The sequence below is a fragment of the Phalacrocorax aristotelis genome, chromosome 6, assembly GCF_949628215.1.
Source record: "Phalacrocorax aristotelis chromosome 6, bGulAri2.1, whole genome shotgun sequence".
NCBI classification, from domain to species: Eukaryota; Metazoa; Chordata; class Aves; order Suliformes; family Phalacrocoracidae; genus Phalacrocorax; species Phalacrocorax aristotelis.
Genome location: NC_134281.1, coordinates 61,978,892 through 61,997,748, shown reverse-complemented (window position 1 = coordinate 61,997,748; position 18,857 = coordinate 61,978,892).

Here is an 18,857-nt window from a genome sequence, read left to right as displayed (position 1 = left end):
TGTGGTTTTTGAAACACACCGTACCTTGCTCTTCGCTGGGCTGCAGCTCCACATCGCACCTGGCTTTACTGCATGTATAATACTTTCTGAATAAGCTCAGCACTTGTTCCATGTCCTTTCTCTTGCCCCTGAAACGGGTTTTGTCCCGCTCCGAAGCATGCATTGCTGCCAGTAACTGAGTGCTGCTGAGTTGTCCAGAGCTGCGGGTCTTGTCCTTTGGCTGCTGCATCTCTAAGGCCTCTGCCTCCCCAGCCTGTGCCTCTTCAGACTGCAGCCTTACTTTAGTGTCTGAAATAATTCATTCTTCAGAGGATAACTCCTCGTTATTAGCTGTATCAAGTTTGATAACAGTGTGTCTATCGTTATAGCAATCATACAAAGCAAAGTACATCTAGAATGACTCAGGCCATAGCCACCTGCTCCTTAGAGGCTTGGCGTTAGAGCAAAACAGACTCCCACAAAGCTCTCGGCAAGCCCAGCCCCGGAAAAGCCAGCCTGGCAATTCCTGAGGCTTCTGTTGTCAGCTAATCACAAAGCCCGTGGCACGGCATGCTGTATGGGGCGGCAGCACAGGGTCTAATGATGATAGAGGTTTGGGTAATTGTCGTTCCTCGCTGCTAATCGCCCTGGGGCCTTAGGTGAGGTTGGAGAGCATGGCAGGGGAGCCCTGCCTGGGGAAGGCTGCGAGCTGCACCCCGGCCGAACGGGACACAGCAGTCTGCAGAGGTGCCTGGCATCGACTGAGGAACAGAGAGAGTTTTTTAAAAATAAATCAAATATGGCTTGAACACGAGCTGATATATTTTTTTAGTACAGTACTCGATATCCCATTGAATACAAAACGTGAGCTATGCACACTTAATTCAGTTAGTGGCTTGTGCAGAGGAAGAAGCACTGTAGGAGTTAAAAGCTTTTTTTCCTGCAAAATCTCCTATTGTTTGTTAGGGCGTCTAGAGGGTATGAGTATTTTCGTTAATGTGGAAATAGTAATTCCCAGCAAAGCTGGGGAGAGTGCTGTAACTGCATTTAGAAACCGATCCCAGGCAAAACAGTAGAAATCTCGTATTGTTAGCGTGGGTAGGTGCCCTAGCGCTTTTGACCAGTGTATAATTACCTAAGTGAGTAGTTTGATGAATAGAAAGAAAACTTACTACTCCTCTTTTAAGATATCTTCTGAAAGACATCCACTAGCAGATGATGCGTTTTCAAATTAGTTTCTGCAGTTACTTCAAGTAACGTTTTTGTGGTATGAAAATAAAATTACCCTTAATGGAGTATTTTTTAATGTTAAGAAAAATAATGCACAGATAAGAGCCAACATACTGTATTTCCAAATAGTTTCTTCTAAATCTAAATGAAGCGCCTAAATTAATGCATGAATGGTTATTTGGAAGCCAGTTGCCAGCTGTATTTCATTGCTTTATTGTCTGCGTAATAAGCATAGGTTATGAAAAGTGTGATCTTGTAGAATATAGTATATCAATTTCAATTTACTTTAATTCGGTATCATAAATCACTTCTCTTCTGTAGCTTAAGTAACAAACTTAAATTAATATTAGAGACTCTTAAGATACATTTACATCAATAGTGGTATTTCAGCAATATTATAACTTGCAGCAGCTTTTAATTATTGTGCTTAGGGTTACATTTGTCTGAATAAAATAGACCCCTACAATATCCATACGAAGTTGTTTAATACTTGGCCTGTTGGTTGAATCGCGGATGAGGGGCATAGCATGTTCTCTAAGGTAATTGGTTGATGAATCTGCAGTCTAAATTTATACAATTTGATTAGTTCCACTGGCAGATAATTGGTAATTAGATGGTACACAAAATGTCATTTTCTTCCATGCTTCATCTTTCAATCTTATTTCCCAAATAGCATTTGTTGGAATATAAAATCACGGGCAGACATGAAAACAGCTTTATATCCTAGATAATGCCATGGAATAGAGATCTTGGATTGATTGATATAATTTTTTTATACTGACGGTAACAATTAATTTATTCCTCTTAAAGAAAATGTGATTTAGGTTTATTTTCCTCCGTAACATTTTAAAGACAGATCATCTAAAATGCAAACCTTTTATCTTGCAGGAATAAAGTGTGCGATGATACTGCCTATGCTGTTTGTCATGTTCAATTTTTGGTTTTTTATTAAAAACTGCTCTCTTTTTAAGGTTTTCACAATGGATTACTTTGACATATCTGAAAATCTTATTAGAAGTTTGAGATATCCGTTACCAGTTAGTTATAAGACAAATGGCTGTAAAATTTGCTTATTAGCAGAGCAGAGCAGTGGTGCACGTCCTGTTGTTTCAACAGGATGAGGCAGGGGTTTCATTAATTTGGAGACCAACGGTAACTAGGCAAGCCTGAAGTTGTCTTTAGGCCATTCAGCTCCTCGGTTTCTTACCGAAGGCTGTCCTAAGCTGTGGCTTCTGTTCAAGGATGAAAACCAAGGAAAGGGAAAGTTGCTTAGTAAGGGAGGCTGTAGAGCCCTGGATTCTGAGCCTGGCTTCAGGAGCGTGTTAGCAAGGAATTCATTCCTGCAAAAAAGAAGCAGAATTGCAAAATAAATAGGAAATAATTCTGTGATAGAGAAAAGAGTAGAGTGAAACGAGCGTGGAAAAAGTTACGTGATTTGGCCTGTCCCCAGATTTAAAAAACAGCAAAGCCCAAGTACAGGGGACATTATACTAAGTTCTTGAACTCCCTCGTGTTTCTTTGGCAATATATACTTGACTAAGTTTATTTAAACTCTTTTCCTCAACTTCACTCATAATTAAATAGCGAGAAAGGGAAACAAAGGGTTTGAATCTGCAAATTCTTCCACTACATGCATTCACCTGTGTGCTGATGCTTCATAAATCATCACCCCATGAGGACGGTAGTACTCTGAACCCATTTGGAGCAGACATAAATTACTTTGCAAAGGTAAAGTCAGTGGAGAAGCAGGTTATATTAAGCTTATATAATTTTTCTGGTTCAATTATAATGTTTGCAAAGTTCAAACCCCACAGAGCTGAGGAAAAGCTCCAGTAAGGAGCTGCACATCTTTGTATTGATTGTGTATAAACCTATTTATGAAGCGTAGCTATTGCCGTGAAGATCATGGGACGTCCTGCTCTTCGGTGGCTTTTGCTGGGGCAGATCAGAAGTAGCTCCGAGTTACTCTAAGTAACTCTAAGTAAAGGGAATGAAAAGCTGGGTAAAGTGAGAAGCAAGTCTGCAGCCTCACCAAAAGAAAGTCATAAATGACTGCAAAAATAAACCAAACCCCTGTGACGTTAGCTCTGAAGTAAGTAGGTGATCCAAACCACTTTTGGCTTGCTAAAATCATCAGAAACAATTAATACAGAGGTTTTTTTTTTCTTTTTTGAATTTCAAGGAAAGTGTAAGTATTACTTAATTCTACTGTTATGTATTAGACCCTCAAAACACGCACAGTGTTAAATAAATTCTTCCACTTATTAGTATGTTATTGATTAAACTCAAAGGTCTGTCCCACACAGGTATAAAGCATGTGGGTTTAAAACATTTGTCAGTCTTTGACTAGAAAATGGATAACATCCAGCAGCAAATCTGATAGGTGAAAGCACATTTAAATGCCAGGGGTTTATTTCACTAAAATAAAAAATATGAAATTCACTCCTGCTGCCATTATGGGAATCTTCTAAGGGACTAAATGGATGTGACTCACTAACCCAATTACTGTAATGTCAGAGCATTGTTTAAATAGCCAGAAACTTTTATTTCCCATGTCTAGCTACTTCTCTAGTAATCAGTGCGATTTGGCAATGCGTCTTGTGTAAGCACCGACCATACGCTGCACTTAGGCCAAATATCTGTGGAAGATGGAGGCAGGGCAGCAGACACTTCCCGACTCTGGGGCCGTTGGTGTGTGCAGAGGCAGTGGTGTGGGGAGGAGAGGTTGGGGCCGATTCCTCCCCAGGTTGGGAGGCTGCTGAGGGAGGCAGCAGCCCTTTCCCTGCTTGCACCCCCCGCCGCAGCCTCCTAGCACCGGTGACATCTACCACAGCCGCCACAGAGCCCCTGGGGTTTTAATGGCCGAGCTACTCTTGATCTAAAGCTGCCGGATCAAGTCGGAAGATGAATTAAGAGTCACTGAACAAAGCGGCATGATAGGTGCCCGTTAACTCTCCCGTCATCAAACAACGGCATCCCTGAGGCTGGGTCTCGTGGCCAGAGGGCTCTGCAACACATTGGTATATTGATGCCAATGTCCAACCTGCGCACATCAGCCCAGCTTCTTTTGTCTTAATCTCCTCGTTTGAGTGCTACCATTCGAAATCTAGCCACTACTGTGCCTGGCTTCGTTTAGCAGTCTAAATGAAGTCATTCATTTTAGGTTTAAAAATTGTCTTTACAGTCAGCTTACAACAAAGATGCTTCTAAGTGTTATGAGGGTGTACCCGTGAGCTGAACTGTGCCATCCGTGGGGTTGAAGGGACTCTGATTTTATGAGGTGGGATTTTCGCTTGGAGGAAAACCGAGGGTTGATGCTGTTCTTTTAAAGAAACAAGTTTTCATACCATTGAAGAGCATTATAAATCTCTGATGTATGCGTCGGTACTTTGAAGATTATGCATTCAATTTTCAGCATGGCGTCATCTTCCTTTACAGGCTTAAAGTGTAGATATTATGTTACAGGGCTCAAATGTTTGTCTTTCCTTACAGAGAGAAGTTTTTGTTAACTTTTGAGTGCTCAATTGTCGCCTAATTGTCCATTAAGAGCAGTTTTATATTTTAAGCTGTTTAAGGTGGACTGGCTTAACTCACCAGCGCTCAGTCATATTTTACAGCAATGTGGAATTTAATTTTTAATAATGTATTTGACCTTTTTCTTTAACTGTAGCTTGCTTTTTTTTTTAATTCCCCTTAGTAATTTTACGCTCTCATTAGTTAGACCCTTCCAATACATAAATTTTTAGTTGATCATTGCATTTAAACCAAACAGAATATTTTGCTGCCTAGGGACTCCATGACTTTGAGTTTCCTCTTTTTAAGCAATTCTGCCTTTATATAAGTTTTGATTTCCTGTTGTGTGGTGGTGGTGGAAGTCGTCTTTAATTACCTTGCTATTGGAAATTGAATGGAAATTAAGATGGAATTATTTTGTGCTTTATTAGTTACAAAAGTTTAGCTGTATTCATAGAATTAAGTTTAATTAAATTTAACAAATTTATGCTGAGGCTGATTTGTTATGCAGGAGTTATTGCACAGTTAAAACGCTGAGCTACTCAGATCCGAGCTACAGTCAGAACTAGTACATCTCATTCTCTGTACCTCTCTTTTTAAATTGGATTATTAGAAATGGGAAAAATAAGGTTTGTTCCTTACCTCTTCCCCACCCCCCTCCTCGAATAAACCAAGTATTAATTGAATCAGCTAAACCTTCTGTACCTCCAGGAGGGACAGTGTTTTTAATCAAAATTTTCAGGTGTGAACATGTTTGCAAGTTTCCAGTTCTCACCATTGTTGCTGAATTTAGGTGTTTTTGAATGTCAGAACGTGATTGTAGAAGTGCATCAGGTTTCTGGTGTTATATGAATACATTTAAATATAAATACATTGTGTAGAAAAAACCATGAGCATTCTCTATATGCTTGGGAACCAGAGGTTTTTCTTTATTCTTAGAAAGAAAAAGAAGCCTAGATGGAAGCGTTGGTAAAAAGTCACTGGTTTATATTATTCTTACAGTTTCAGGGAGCCTGTTTTTCATTTCTTTGGGTTTATGCATGCTTCGTGTTGGCACAACTATCCTCTAGCAAGGGCCTGGAAAGGAGCGCTCGGCACGTGCGCAGGGGTTTGGCGGCAAACTAGCAGATCCGTACCCTCCGAGGCGCAGGGTGGAAAAGGAAAGTCTTTCTCATAGAGGAACAGATCTTCTAACACCAGCTTCGTCCCTGTCCCCTGCTTTTCACTCCCGTCCTGCCCCCTGTTAACAAACCCAGTGCTAACGCTATGAACTCCTGAGGTGTTTCGCCTCATTATAAACCACGGCGGGGTTTTCATAATAGAAAAGCAGAGCCAACGTGGATAGAGGGAGAGTGGTCGTTCACTTTACACTAGATGATGTGCTTTCTCCTTTTTATACCTATATGGAGTTACATAAAAATGCAAACACAGTGTGTTTATGTATGCTATTCTAACTATACTTTGGGGTTTGTGGTTTACAGCAAGTTTGTGTTTAGCAAGACTCAGCTTATGTTTGCAAAGCAAATGTTTTTAGCTAATATTTCTAGACTAGAAGATGGTGTTGGTTGGAAAGGCTAAATGGTGCAGATTCCTAGGTGTAGCTACTCATAAGCTTCTAGTTTGCTTCTCTTAATTTTTTACATTGTTACTGCAAGTTAGTTGAGAGGGGTCTGGTTGGTTTGGGTGGGTTTAAGTCTCAATAGTTAAAAGTCATTATTGCTTCAGAAGGCAGGTTTTCAATATATGCCAGGATCATGGTAATGTCTTTGTATGCACATTTATCCAGTTATTTCATCACCAAGCAATTTTCAGCGGCACAGCCCAGCCTCTGGAAAGTAGTTTCTAAAATGGCTGCATTGCTTGTCTCGCTCCCTGCAATTAACATCTCTCATTCCCTGGGTTGCACAGGGCAAATAAATAATCATGGCAGGAGTTACGTAACTTAGCTATAACTTAACAACTAGATAAACAAACGTGGCAGAGCTCGCTATTTTGACAGAAGTTTACAGAAGCTTATTAAATGGCAGGAGCTGGGGCAGGAGAGACTTAGGAGACTACAGTTTGGTTTTAAAGTGTCTCTCAGATTTTCATTTTTTAGGGTAGGGATGTGTGTCTCTGCAATATGAAGAATGCCTTACTGCCTTTTCTTCCTCTCAGTCACCCACCTGGCTCCTTTCATCCTGGCTTGCCTGCAGTCCTGCTACAGGAGGACAACCAAGGCTTGCCATTTCTCTGCTCATGGATTAAAATGGTCCTGCAACCGGGCCAAGCTCTTACATTTACCATGCTCACAGGTTTTAAATGCAAATGCTTCGTACGTAAAAGTATCCGCAAATATAACACAGTCGGAAAGAGACTCTGGATTCATGGGTTAATATATGTGTTTTGCAACAGAAACAGTAGGCAGCCCAGTTTTAGAATTTCATCCCATTTCTAATTGACTTCAGCCTGATTATGAAGCTCAGAAACATCTTTCCTGCTGAATCTGTGTAAGATGATGACCCGTGTGTTTGTTTTGAACGCCACTTAAGTTTATTGTCAAGCCCTCTTCCTTGATCATCGTAATAGTCACCCTTATCTTCATAAACTTGTTTGTTTCCTGAGCAATAGATTTTCTTGTAATCTATGGAGAATACATTTTTTTTTTCCCCTCCGCTGCAATTTTTGCTACCTGCTAAATGCATGTCTTTGGGTTGTCTTTACCAGATCTCTTGGCTTAACTTGCTCCTGGGGTAAAGTCCCAAAGGAAACCAGGCATTATGAATACTTTGTGGAAATAAGCCATTGCTTTGAAAAGCAACATTTTCTAAATGCCTTAATGTGTCTTAAAATGAACCATAGCTAAGCAGGTTATTTAACAAACCACTATCTTCACAAGCCCAGATCCCGTTTTTGTTACAATGGGGACGCTCCAAGCATAAATACTTCGATTATGCAAAATAGATATTGTCTTTATGGTCACTGCCATAAATAGAAAAGGGAGAAGCAGTGACGTCTGTGACGTTTGCTGTTCTTCACATAGGAAACCATATTTTTATTCAGCAGGCAGCCGTATCCTTTCATAGACAGCACAGAACCAATGCCCTAACACAATTTCATGTTTAAAGTGACAAAGTCCACGTGGAGCAACTGCAAATCATAGAATCACAGAAGGATTTGGGTTAGAGGGGACCTTTAGAGGTCATTTAGTCCAACCCCCTGCAGTGAGCAGGGACATCAACCAGAGCAGGTTGCTCAGAGCCCCGTCCTGCCTGGCCTTGGATGTTTCCAGAGACAGGGCATTGACCACCTCTCTGGGCAGCCTGGGCCAGGGATTCACCACCCTCATTGTAAAATATTTTTTCCTTATATCCAGTCTAAATCTCCCCTCCTTTAGTTTAAAGCCACCACCCCTTGCCCTGTCACAGCAGACCTTGCTGAAGAGGCCACCCCCACCCTTCCTCAAGCCCCCCTTTAAGCACTGGGAGGCCGCAATAAGGTCTCCCCGCAGCCTTCTCTTCCCCAGGTTGAACAACCCCAGCTCTCCCAGCCCGGCCTCGCAGCAGAGGGGCTCCAGGCCTCGGAGCATTTCTGTAGCCGCCTCTTGGACCCGCTCGTCACAGGTCATGTTTTCTCAGTTCTCAGGGGGAAAGCAGGGATGAATATCAGGCCTGGGAGGAGACCGTGCAAAATTCCAGCCTGGCATCTCAAACCCAGGCAGACTTCTCAAGAGTGAAGCCTGTTTATGCTCTGTGACTTACTGTGGGAATGATGGCTGGCTTGATTTCATTCCCCCTCAGGGCCATGCAGAAGGAGTTCACCTCAGCGTGCGTCCTGAGCTCCGATGATGTTCTGTGAAGAGGAGAATGAAGAAGGGAGGAAATTGGTTTTGACTGTCTAACAACTGGTAGGTTCTATCCCGGAGGAAGCTGCAGTTGTGCTGAAAATGAGCTTGAAGTACCTCTGAAATACAGACTAAGTAGGGCAGCCAGTAGGTCATTGCAAAGGTAGCAAACAACATCTTCACGTCCTGGTTTAAAGTCGTATTAAGGAAACTCTATTAGCCAGAATACTGAAGGAAAACGTCTTTGAAAAGACTCATTAATCATTACTGTACTTTTGTATCAGGTAATTAGGTATTACCTTATTTAAATTTTTCACTTTTGCCTCCTATCCTTTTGATCTTTTATCCTTTAAATTATCCTTTTAATTTTTGTGTGTGTAGGAGTTTGTGTGCCCTTAAGCCAAACTGTAAGGATTTTTACAGGAGGCGAATCATGGATCCCTTAAATTTCAGGAAAGTCATGAATTATAAATTGTTCTTGCTTAGCCCGGCCTGTCAGGAGTCACACGAAAAGCACACGACTTGCTGTTTCAACCCACAGCGCCCGCTGCTCTGCTGGCAATAGCAGAGCTTTGGGTATCGCCCACTGCGGGCTCCGGTGTGGCAGCTGCAGCTGGCTCCGTGCCCGTGGTGTGTGGGGCGCTCTGGAGACCGGGGAAGTTTACTGCAAATCCTTCATGTGGTTTGCGGCCGCCCTCACTGCTCACTTCCATCGCCAAAAGCATTTGGAAGCAGTCAAATTTCTGGCCGAGCACAGATGTTTCTCAGCAACAGTATCTTGCTTTTATGATGAGGAGGTTTTTTGTATTCTCTTTAAATATATAATATGCAATAGCATGTGGTACAGACACCCCTTTCGTCTAGCTATGCTAGCGAGTGGTTTGCAGGTTTCTCATTCACAGAGCCGGGACAGGACATGGTGTGCCATTTGTGTAAATAAGTGCAGCTGTTGTGATGTCAACTGTGGTCTGTCTTAATATATTTCGTTATTTAGAAGAATATATTTGGGAGACTATTATTTGGGAGAATGTATTTCATTATTTGGGAGAATATCACATCCATATAACTGGTAGAGCCACTGGCCTTTGCCCAAAAGCACCTCCTTCGAGTGGAGGGTATGCAACGTCCCGGATCAGCGGGGAGCTGTGCCTGCCGTTCCTGTTCTTTACACCGCTTCCACTGAGTCACAGACTCACAGAACGGTGGGGGTTGGCAGGGCCCTCTGGAGACCATCCCGTCCCACCCCCTGCGTGAGCAGGCACCCCCAGAGCAGGGGCACAGGGCCGTGTCCAGGCGGGGGGTGAATGTCTCCAGGGAAGGGACCCCACAGCCTCTCCGGGCAGCCTGTGCCACTGCTCTGGCACCCTCAAGTCAGTGCAGTACATTGTACTGGTATAAGAAAACAATTTTTTTCCTAAACATTGCTGCATCCTGCCCCCCTCTCCCAAGGGGAAAAAAAAAGTTGGTTTTGGGGAGGGATTTTTTTACGACCCCTTCCCTTTAAAGTGTGAGCAGGTTTGTTAGTCTTTGTCTTGACACAAAAGAGTTATTTTAAACAAACTGAGCCAAGCCTACATGCCTTCTCTTCAAGTCAAAATTCGGTAGGGAGTCGTTCCTCAGGGCTCGCAGTGTTTGTGCCTCTGAGTATTTAATATTCAGGACTCTCCTAGAAAAACCATGTTTCAGGGCTGAGTGTCATCAAAAGCAAAATTGCAAAAATGTAATCTGTGTTATGGTGGCTAGAGACTGTGGGAACATCCTAAATCTTCTGTTCCAAAACTATGAGCCTGTATTTACTAAGCCAAAAGAAATTAGCTCTCAGCAGGATTTCTCTCTCCAACTGTTTGAAAAGTCCAGTTTCAGAAAGCCTCTTAGAAATGATCTATCCTGATCTAGAGAGTGAAGCTTTTAAGTCATTTTATAATAAATCTAAGGTATGGTAGAGATTTCCTTTCCCTCTGCTTAGGGCAGAAAAATGAGGAGTGTAATTCTCAGGTGTGGTCACAGCCCTGAAGTCATCCAAAGATTGTAACAGGGGAATCGGAGCCCCACAACTAGGTTATCCTTTGCTACGGATCTTTCCTAACTTCCCTACGAGTGCGCTCATATTTCACTTTCTTCGCCTAGGAAGGATACACCAGCTGAAGTTCACCCTGAGTCACATCCTTGCTGCAGGAATCTCTCGCCCTTCTTTTTGAAGGGAAATTGAGGCGTCTTTCAAACAAAGCTATATCCATGCATTACAGCTCAAGCTGAGGGTACAATTTGTGCCGTCCTATTTTAAACTAGGCTTCCATTTAAAATGAAAGCGTCTTGCTTGATCTCGAGTGCAGAATGTTTAGGTGAGCAAGATTCCTTTCGACCCGCATAGAGGCGCAGGGCAGATACCTTTTACGTAGAGGTGTTACAGCACCATCTCCCTGGGAAAGCATTATTTTAGGCAATAGCTTCAAAGTTTTAGCAGTGGGTGTTGACTGCATTTCTTGCATTTTTAAAAACAGACTGCCAGCCAGCAAACGAGGTGACAAAGGAACGGCAGCTGCTCAAGGCGTCCTGCTGTTTCAGCAGTTCAGGCTGCTGGGACTGATTTTCTAGGACAGTTTTCAGAGGGACACCCCAGGACATTGTCCCTGTAACAGCTTCTCTTCTTATTAATTTAGTGCTTTATAAAGTGAGAAAATGATGGGGTTTCTTCCCCTACCCCAGTGCAAACCTCTGATAAACAGGCTCCCAAGCAGGTTTCCCTGGCTGGGGGATGTCTTTGCTACAGCTCTGTTGCCGGCATTCCTGGCAGTGTCTCTTGCCTTTAGGCAGGCTGCTGGGAGAGCTGGGGTGTAGCGGGCTGCGAGGACCATCGGTACCCAAATGTGAAACTGGAATTCCATAAAACAAGAAAAAAACTTGGTTCTGTTAAAGTAGGAAATGGTCTCCTGTCACTGTTCGTAGACGCTTCAGTTCTCCCATCAGTTAAGGCTGGAGTGGCAAAGGGCAGAAGGACAGACTATATGGGAAAGACCAGCCCTGTGGAGAAAGGGGATAGATTAGATGACCCGCTCTTCCATTGCTAGTGTCCTTCTACCCAAACGCAGTTCACTGTATTTCTTTCTTACAGAGTAAACAATCAGATTTCAGTGGAGATGATGATGTGGGAAATGGTTCAACTCGAGATATAATTGGAATGTAAGGCAGAATAAATACCTAAAGGTGGGTGCTTTTTATTTTATTGCTTTAGAGAAGGAGTATACAGAAGGAGACGGTGACTAGTCAAGTTCATGGAAGAAAAATCCACTGAGAGATACAAAGATACACCCTGTACCTCAAGATCTTTCTGAGAACTGTATTGCTAAAGGATAAGAGAATTGGAACAAAATATCACTACGCTCTTGCCTTTCGTGGTAATCCACTTTTGGCCACTGTCAGAGCAGGGGTACAGGCTATATGTTGTTTTGTTCTGACCCAGCACAGCTGGTCTTATGTTATTTCATTTCATTTCATTTCATTTCATCCCACGTGCTGTCGGTACAACTGAGGACCTTTTCAGGATGTATCTCTGACGGGCTCCTCACAGGAAGATTTTCTTGTTTAAGAATTATTATCATATACAGATAGTCCTTTATTCATTTCCAGGTCTTCAAGAATGTTAGCAACTTATTAAGAATTTTAATCAGAGCAGCACACTGATGACTTTTTTAAACTCCTGAGTAATGTTAATGTATCTTAATAATGGACAGTGCTAGTTAATTACATAGAAGAGGAATCAGATCATGCTATATAAAGGAGCTAGTCTGCTGGATAATTCCCTAATCAATGGTTAGAGTTGGGACTGGGGGTTAGTCCTGTGTCTCAGGCAGTTTACATAATAAAAATTTGAAGAGGCAGTGTGGTGCATGATGGAAGAGACTTATTCTGGGATGGATGAACAGAGCCTGAGCTACGTCTTACGTAGCACACCGATAGTATTTGCAAACACAGTACTGTGTGATTTGCCATACCTGCAGATTTCTTCTCACATAATAATTGCACCAATAAGAAAGCACTAAAACACCATCATACAAATGTAGAGCTTAATGTGAACTTGTCTCATCATTTTTATTACTCCCCTGAAAGGAAGGTGTTCTTACTGAAAAGGTGCAGTATCTTCTTCTTTAGCCTGACTGAATTTGATCAGAACTTATCCTTCCAGATGTGGTCTGTCTTTGGGAAAACACACACACTCATATATATATATATGTGTGTGTGTGTATGTAAAGAATTGGCATCACACAGATATTTTAAACGCTCGTTGTTTTTATTTATCACTTTGAAGGCACAGAGAATTGCTTACTAAATTTCCAGGTGGTACCAAGCTGGGAGGGGATCCAAGCACTTTATGGGACTAAATTGCAATTTGAAGCGTTCATGACAAATTGAAAAAAGGGTCTGATATGAAAAGCTATAGTTGATTAAGGAGAATTCAAAGTACTACTCTTAGGGGAGAAAATTCATGTATAAAAGTTACAGAATGACCCATTAGATAGCAGTATTGCTATCATAAACGTAGTGGTTTACAAGTCCCCCTTTGCGAATCGTAAGCTGAACAGGAATCATTAATGGGATGCATTGTGGAAGCAGGCAGGCCTCATCCTGGGGTGTGAGAGCAGGGGTGTAGTCAGGAATAGGAAGTAATCCTTCTGCTTGGTGTTGTCAAGCCCCTCTCAGAGTCCTTTTGCCACTTTTTGACATAAACTTCCAGAAATGTAGGGACCAACTGGACAGAATCGAGTGACTCACAGGAGGAAGGATCCAAAGTCTAGAGAATGTAACTTATGGAAAAGAAATGGGTGTTAAGAATAGAGAAGTGAGGACTTGAGACATGGCAGGTCTTCAAATGCTTTAAAGAAAACTGAAGAGAATGGCAAGAAGCTCACCCCCCAAGGACAGTTCAGCTTCTGTTGCAGAAAGTGAGGTTTATATAAAGCCTTAATAAAAACTTCCCAAAGTAAAGACAGTGGGAGATGCTCTCTCATATAAGTTTCATAGAATTCAATGAAATCTCCATCACTAAGGGCTTTTATGAACACAGATACAATCATCTGCCAAAAATGGGTTAGGTATTTTTATTCCTTTGTTGTGGTAGGAGTCAGAGAGCAGGGGACTGCTTGAAGTCTCTTCCAACTCTTTTTTCTGTTACTTTCTGCAAGCATTACCCATCCAATAACAAAACGCTTAGGACTAAGCATTTTTTCCCTCTGCAAAGGTAGGAATTTCTTTTTTATTAGCTTTCTGGCAATTCTAAAAAGCCATGGGTTCCACTGTTATATCTGACGTACAGTTTGCTCAAGTATGTGTACATTGCTGAAAGACAGCGCAGGTTAGGCTTCTACCATAAACATGCTTTTGTGAATTTTCCCCTTAGTGATATACATATACTAAAAACTATGCAAAGTAAATATATTTAATCAGTATTCATAGAATCTTTCCCCAAGGGGAAGGGACTGTTGGGTGCCACCATGCTATGAGTGCTGCCCTTCGGTTGAGAAGAGGAGAAATAAACAGGCTGAAATGTTTTATAATGCAGAATGTAAGAACAAACTTTAGCATTTGAACCGTTTTAAATACTAGCAATTTTGAGGCTTAAAAAAAATACACTTCTCTAAATCCGCAGCTACTCTGAAGAGAGCAAATTCTTGAGCGTCTGTGTGAGCAGCAGGATCTACACCTTCCCATATAAGGAGGTGGGGGAGGCAAAAACCAGTGCCCAGGGCCTGAAATGCAGTGCAAACGTGGACCCAGACAGTACTGCAACACACACTGTACAAGCACTAGAGGCAGCAGTGACACGTCAATTAAAACTGTTAACATTCTTGTCATGGAATGAGTGTGTGGCAGGTCACTTCGCTTGATGTTCTTGCAAATGATACACACTGGGCATAAATACAAGATGTTACGGTCATGCTTTTCTGCTGCAAACCATTTCGAAGTTTGATGAAAGGAGAAGAAAAGCCAAGTAGACAATATTACCAAATATTCCATCCATCCCCTCCAGCTGTTTGCTCGGGTCCAAAGGAAGCTATCCAGTTGGAAAATATGCCCTCCAAATGACTGAATCTGAAATTTTCTGTTCAATCATTGTTTGAACGTTTATCACAAAGACCGTGCAAAAACATGGTCTCTCTTTTTGATGTCCTACTGTCATTTTCGTCCTTTTTGTTGGCACAAAGGTTGGGATGTGTTTCCAGCCTGGCCTGTGGGTGTCTGTATGCATACGCAGAGGGCTAAGAGCCTGTTGGGCACAGCGCTTGCTGCAGAGCCCTTACCTGATTCTTCCATAGTTACGGCATTTTGTTCATTGAGCTGTTTCCAGTGCTGGCAGAAGTTATTCTTGAGGGAAAAATCTAAGCATCAACAAAATGTGTTTCTGGTTAGATAATAAAACCTTGGTGGAGTTGATCAGTTGGCCGTCTTCCAGATCAGAATCTGACATGCACCTGCTTCATTTGTTTTATGCAGCTTCTCATTTAACATACTGTAATGTTCAGGGAAAGCAATCGGGTTCCACTAATCAAATTGCTAACGCTTTCTTTATTTAGTTCAAGACACTGCAGACAGCAATGCCAGGCTGCACTTACAATACAGGGATTCTCTCCAGAGGACTGGAATATAACTAGAAATATGCCAAATTTTTTCAATAGAAATTCTCTAAAACAGAAGCCAGTAGGCACTTCCACTTTTGGGGGCTAAAATTGCTCCGTGGGGATGGATGAACATTAAACTACAGCAGAGTTGAGATATTAAAAGACAAACAGACCCACTACAACTTCAGTTTGATCTTTCATATTATAAATATTAAAACTATAACAAAGCCGAACCCCAGAACATACAGAAAACTCGAGCTTAAAACTGAACGTGTTGTTTAGACCAGCTTAAAAGACGTGTCCACTTCACCTGACATTTCCCTGAAATTTTCTATCACTTATTCATGTTCTGCCTACAGAAAAACTTGCGTGTTTTTTTGAATCCCAGAGTCCTCCTAGTCCTTGTGTTTGAACCCATTATTGCATGTGTTGTCATTTGGAGTGACTTGAATCAACAGAATGTTATTGAAGAGGAAACACATGATCTAACGAGTAAGAAAACTCTTCACCCCGTGAAACCATTTAAGGTATGTTATTAAAGAAAATAAGCAACAGGACTTCATGGGATGGCTAATGAATTCATGCAGCATTTGTTTCCAATTTTTTGACTCTCCCCAGAATTCCCACATGAATCTGTCTAGTCACTGCAGTGGAAATCATGGTTGAATTCCAGTTCACTTACTAAGAGGGTTTTTGGGTAGTAGCTTTTATGTACATGGCAGGTATATATAGTGCTAATCATTACAATAATCTGGGTATCCTGCTGAAGAGATCCTTTGCTTAAATTTGTGATTTTTACAAGCTTAATTTAATTGTGTCTGAAGGTAGCTGAAAAAGCGTTGTGCCCTCCTTCAAATTCCAGTTGATTTTCCTTCTAATTAACCTTTGTTTCCTGCTTCGTAGCCATACTTTTTAATTGTTTAGTTGCTTGTATAGCAGTGACCTTTTTGGCTTGGCGGCCCAAAATACGTTGTTGCGTTGGGCACCCAGGGCGGGCGTTCGGAAGCGCTTCCCCGCGCAGCGCTGTGTGCGCCGCCGCTGCCTGCCCCGACAGGTACGGGAGGCACCGGCAACACGACTTGAAGTTGCTGTCGTGTTTACACAGCCACAGAGACGGGTTGAGGGAGGGTTGTGGTTTCGTTGGAATTAAGTACCAGCAGTCAGTGGACCATAGCGGTGTGTGTTGGTTGTGATTAATGTTTGACATCTGCATCTTTTTGAGATGTTTTAACCACTTTTCTTGTCAGATGAGAAGTGCGCTGCAGTATGCTTCTAACTGGGGGGGACGTTTCAGTGTGCTGATGTTCCTAGCGTTGAGACTGAGCAATTGGAGTCATGTAAGTACTTAGTTCTGAACCCTTGGAAGGATTTTTCAAATACATCTGAGCAGCTGGGAATTATATATCTCAGTGTTAAAAATCCCACTAGACTAAACAAATTTTTAAACTGTTAAATACTGTCCCTTGGCTCTCTCCGTGGTTTCTGCTTTAATCCCCTGGTGACTGGTGGTGAGTGCTACCAACACGGATATGTTAACAGAACTGTTTGCCTTTGCATATGAAAACTGCTACCAAAACTGGGAAATGTTTCAGAAACAAAAAGGGTTTGTGGTGGGTATTTTAACTTGTGACACTTACTGAGATATTAGGAACAAAGATTTGCAAATTCGAATACAATTTTTGATAGTTTACTTTTTTTAAAAAAAAAAAAAGCCCAGGAGTGAAAAAGATGACAGCAGTCTGATTCTGCCAGACTTTTTTGTCTTTATCTTTAAACTATTTTGCTGTTTTCTGAAATTTTGTGAGATTTCTTTCAAAACCTAGCCCCACCTTTACCATTAATTTTTTTTACAATCAATTGTATCTTGGTGCACGTGCCCAATACGGCCAACCCATACATGACAAGTTTAAGACAGACACTTTTTCCGTAAAGTGTAATGACAAATATTAAAAAGGTCGGTCACGTCCCTTCAAGAACACGTTCCCAAGACACCTCCAAAAAAGCGCGGCGGGGCTGAGGAGCTCCAGTTCAAAGCCCCGGCTGCGTACCCGGTGTCCCTCAGGGCCCACGCTGGCCCATTCGCCCAGTAACGCGAAGCGTGAGCCGGTGCGGCACCGCCCGAGGCAGCCCAGCAGCACTTCTGTGCTCCGTGAGCAGGTGCGCCGTGAGCACCTGGCTGTTGCTAAAGGCCCAGACTTACACAACGCTGCTTTATTCCTCTTCTAAATGAACAAACTTTGCAGTAATGTTTTTACGGAGCGGGTTTGACGGATGCTGGCGATTGGTCCCCGTGGCCATTAGTTAGTTGGAGAATAAGATAGGTGTTTGATACAACAGGATCAAAATGCTTCATGGAAAGTTGTGGCAGCCTTTACACAAAGAAAAATTAGTAAGTTTGTCAAATTGAGATTTCTGGAATGGGGTCTACTGAATTGGTAAGGCAAGGGTTTGTCAGGGAAGCAAAGATCCACCAACCCAACCCTACTGCAACTCCTAGGTGCCTCTTTCTTATTGAAACTAGCAATATTGGTGTACGCTGAGTGGACTAACGATATGAACATCAGAGTGGCAACGTTTTCTTTCTTGAAACCTCGACAAATACTAAGAGAAAGGAAGGAGCGTAGAAAGACAAAGAAAAGGTAAGCCGTACAGAATACCATTTGTAACATCCTGTAAACGGCTTCACTTATAGAAACAGGCGCTTCCTTACACAGGAGGTGTCTTTACCTTAAAATGCAATTACCACTGCCTAATGACAGAAGCAGTTGCCCTCTCCTTCTGGTAAAATCATCTTTTTAGAACTGCCTGAAGACTGAAAAGCTAAGATTCTATCATGTAGAACTGCAGGGTCACAGTTCAAACACATGTATCTCAGCCTGACCTTAAACCACACGGAATGACTAATTTACCACCGCTAATTTAATCGTTTTAATGCCAAACAGTAAGTAACAGGCGTTCCTTAAAGTAGTTGCCAAAAAGCTTCCTTTGACACTATTTAAATCTTCCTCCTTCAGCTAAGCTATTAATAACAACAGGAAATGAGGCCCTCAACCCTTCATTTTATATCTGTGAGGAGCAGATAAATCTTACACTCAATTTTAGAGATTTCCTATGGAAACAAACAACGCTGGACCTCCATGAGATGGTGATCATGTTCTTTTGCCAAGGTTTTTCAAATATCTAAAAGTAGGACAGCGTTTGGGTAGGAATCCAACCACGTATTCTCCAGAAGGTTCACAGCACAATCTGTTCAGATGGCGTTTGTTATATTGCCCGGTTTGAAAGCATTACCAGAAGGAATTTTTGGGTTTGGTTTTCTCAGCTTCTTCAAGAAAGTACGTGGGGGCCATCAGAAAGCAAGCAGAGGCTTGACAGTCACCACCATTCTGGGTTTTGTACTGAAATTCTGAGACTTGGTTGTATCTACTTGTATCTTTTTAGCCTCTCCGTTGCATCCCCTTGCTTCACATGTTCGACTCTCTCCAGAGGAGTTTGCTAAGCTGCATGTGTATTGCATGGAATACTTTCAAATCTGTCCCTTTCAAACAAACAGCAATGGAAGGCTTGGGTCAGAGGAGGACAAGCTGCCCGACGTGGCAGTGACCATCACTCGCAATATGGTAGTGGTGGTACCTTGCTCTCATGGTAAAAACAGAATAGAAAGAAGAGATTTTTCATGTCAATTTGTGACTTTCCCG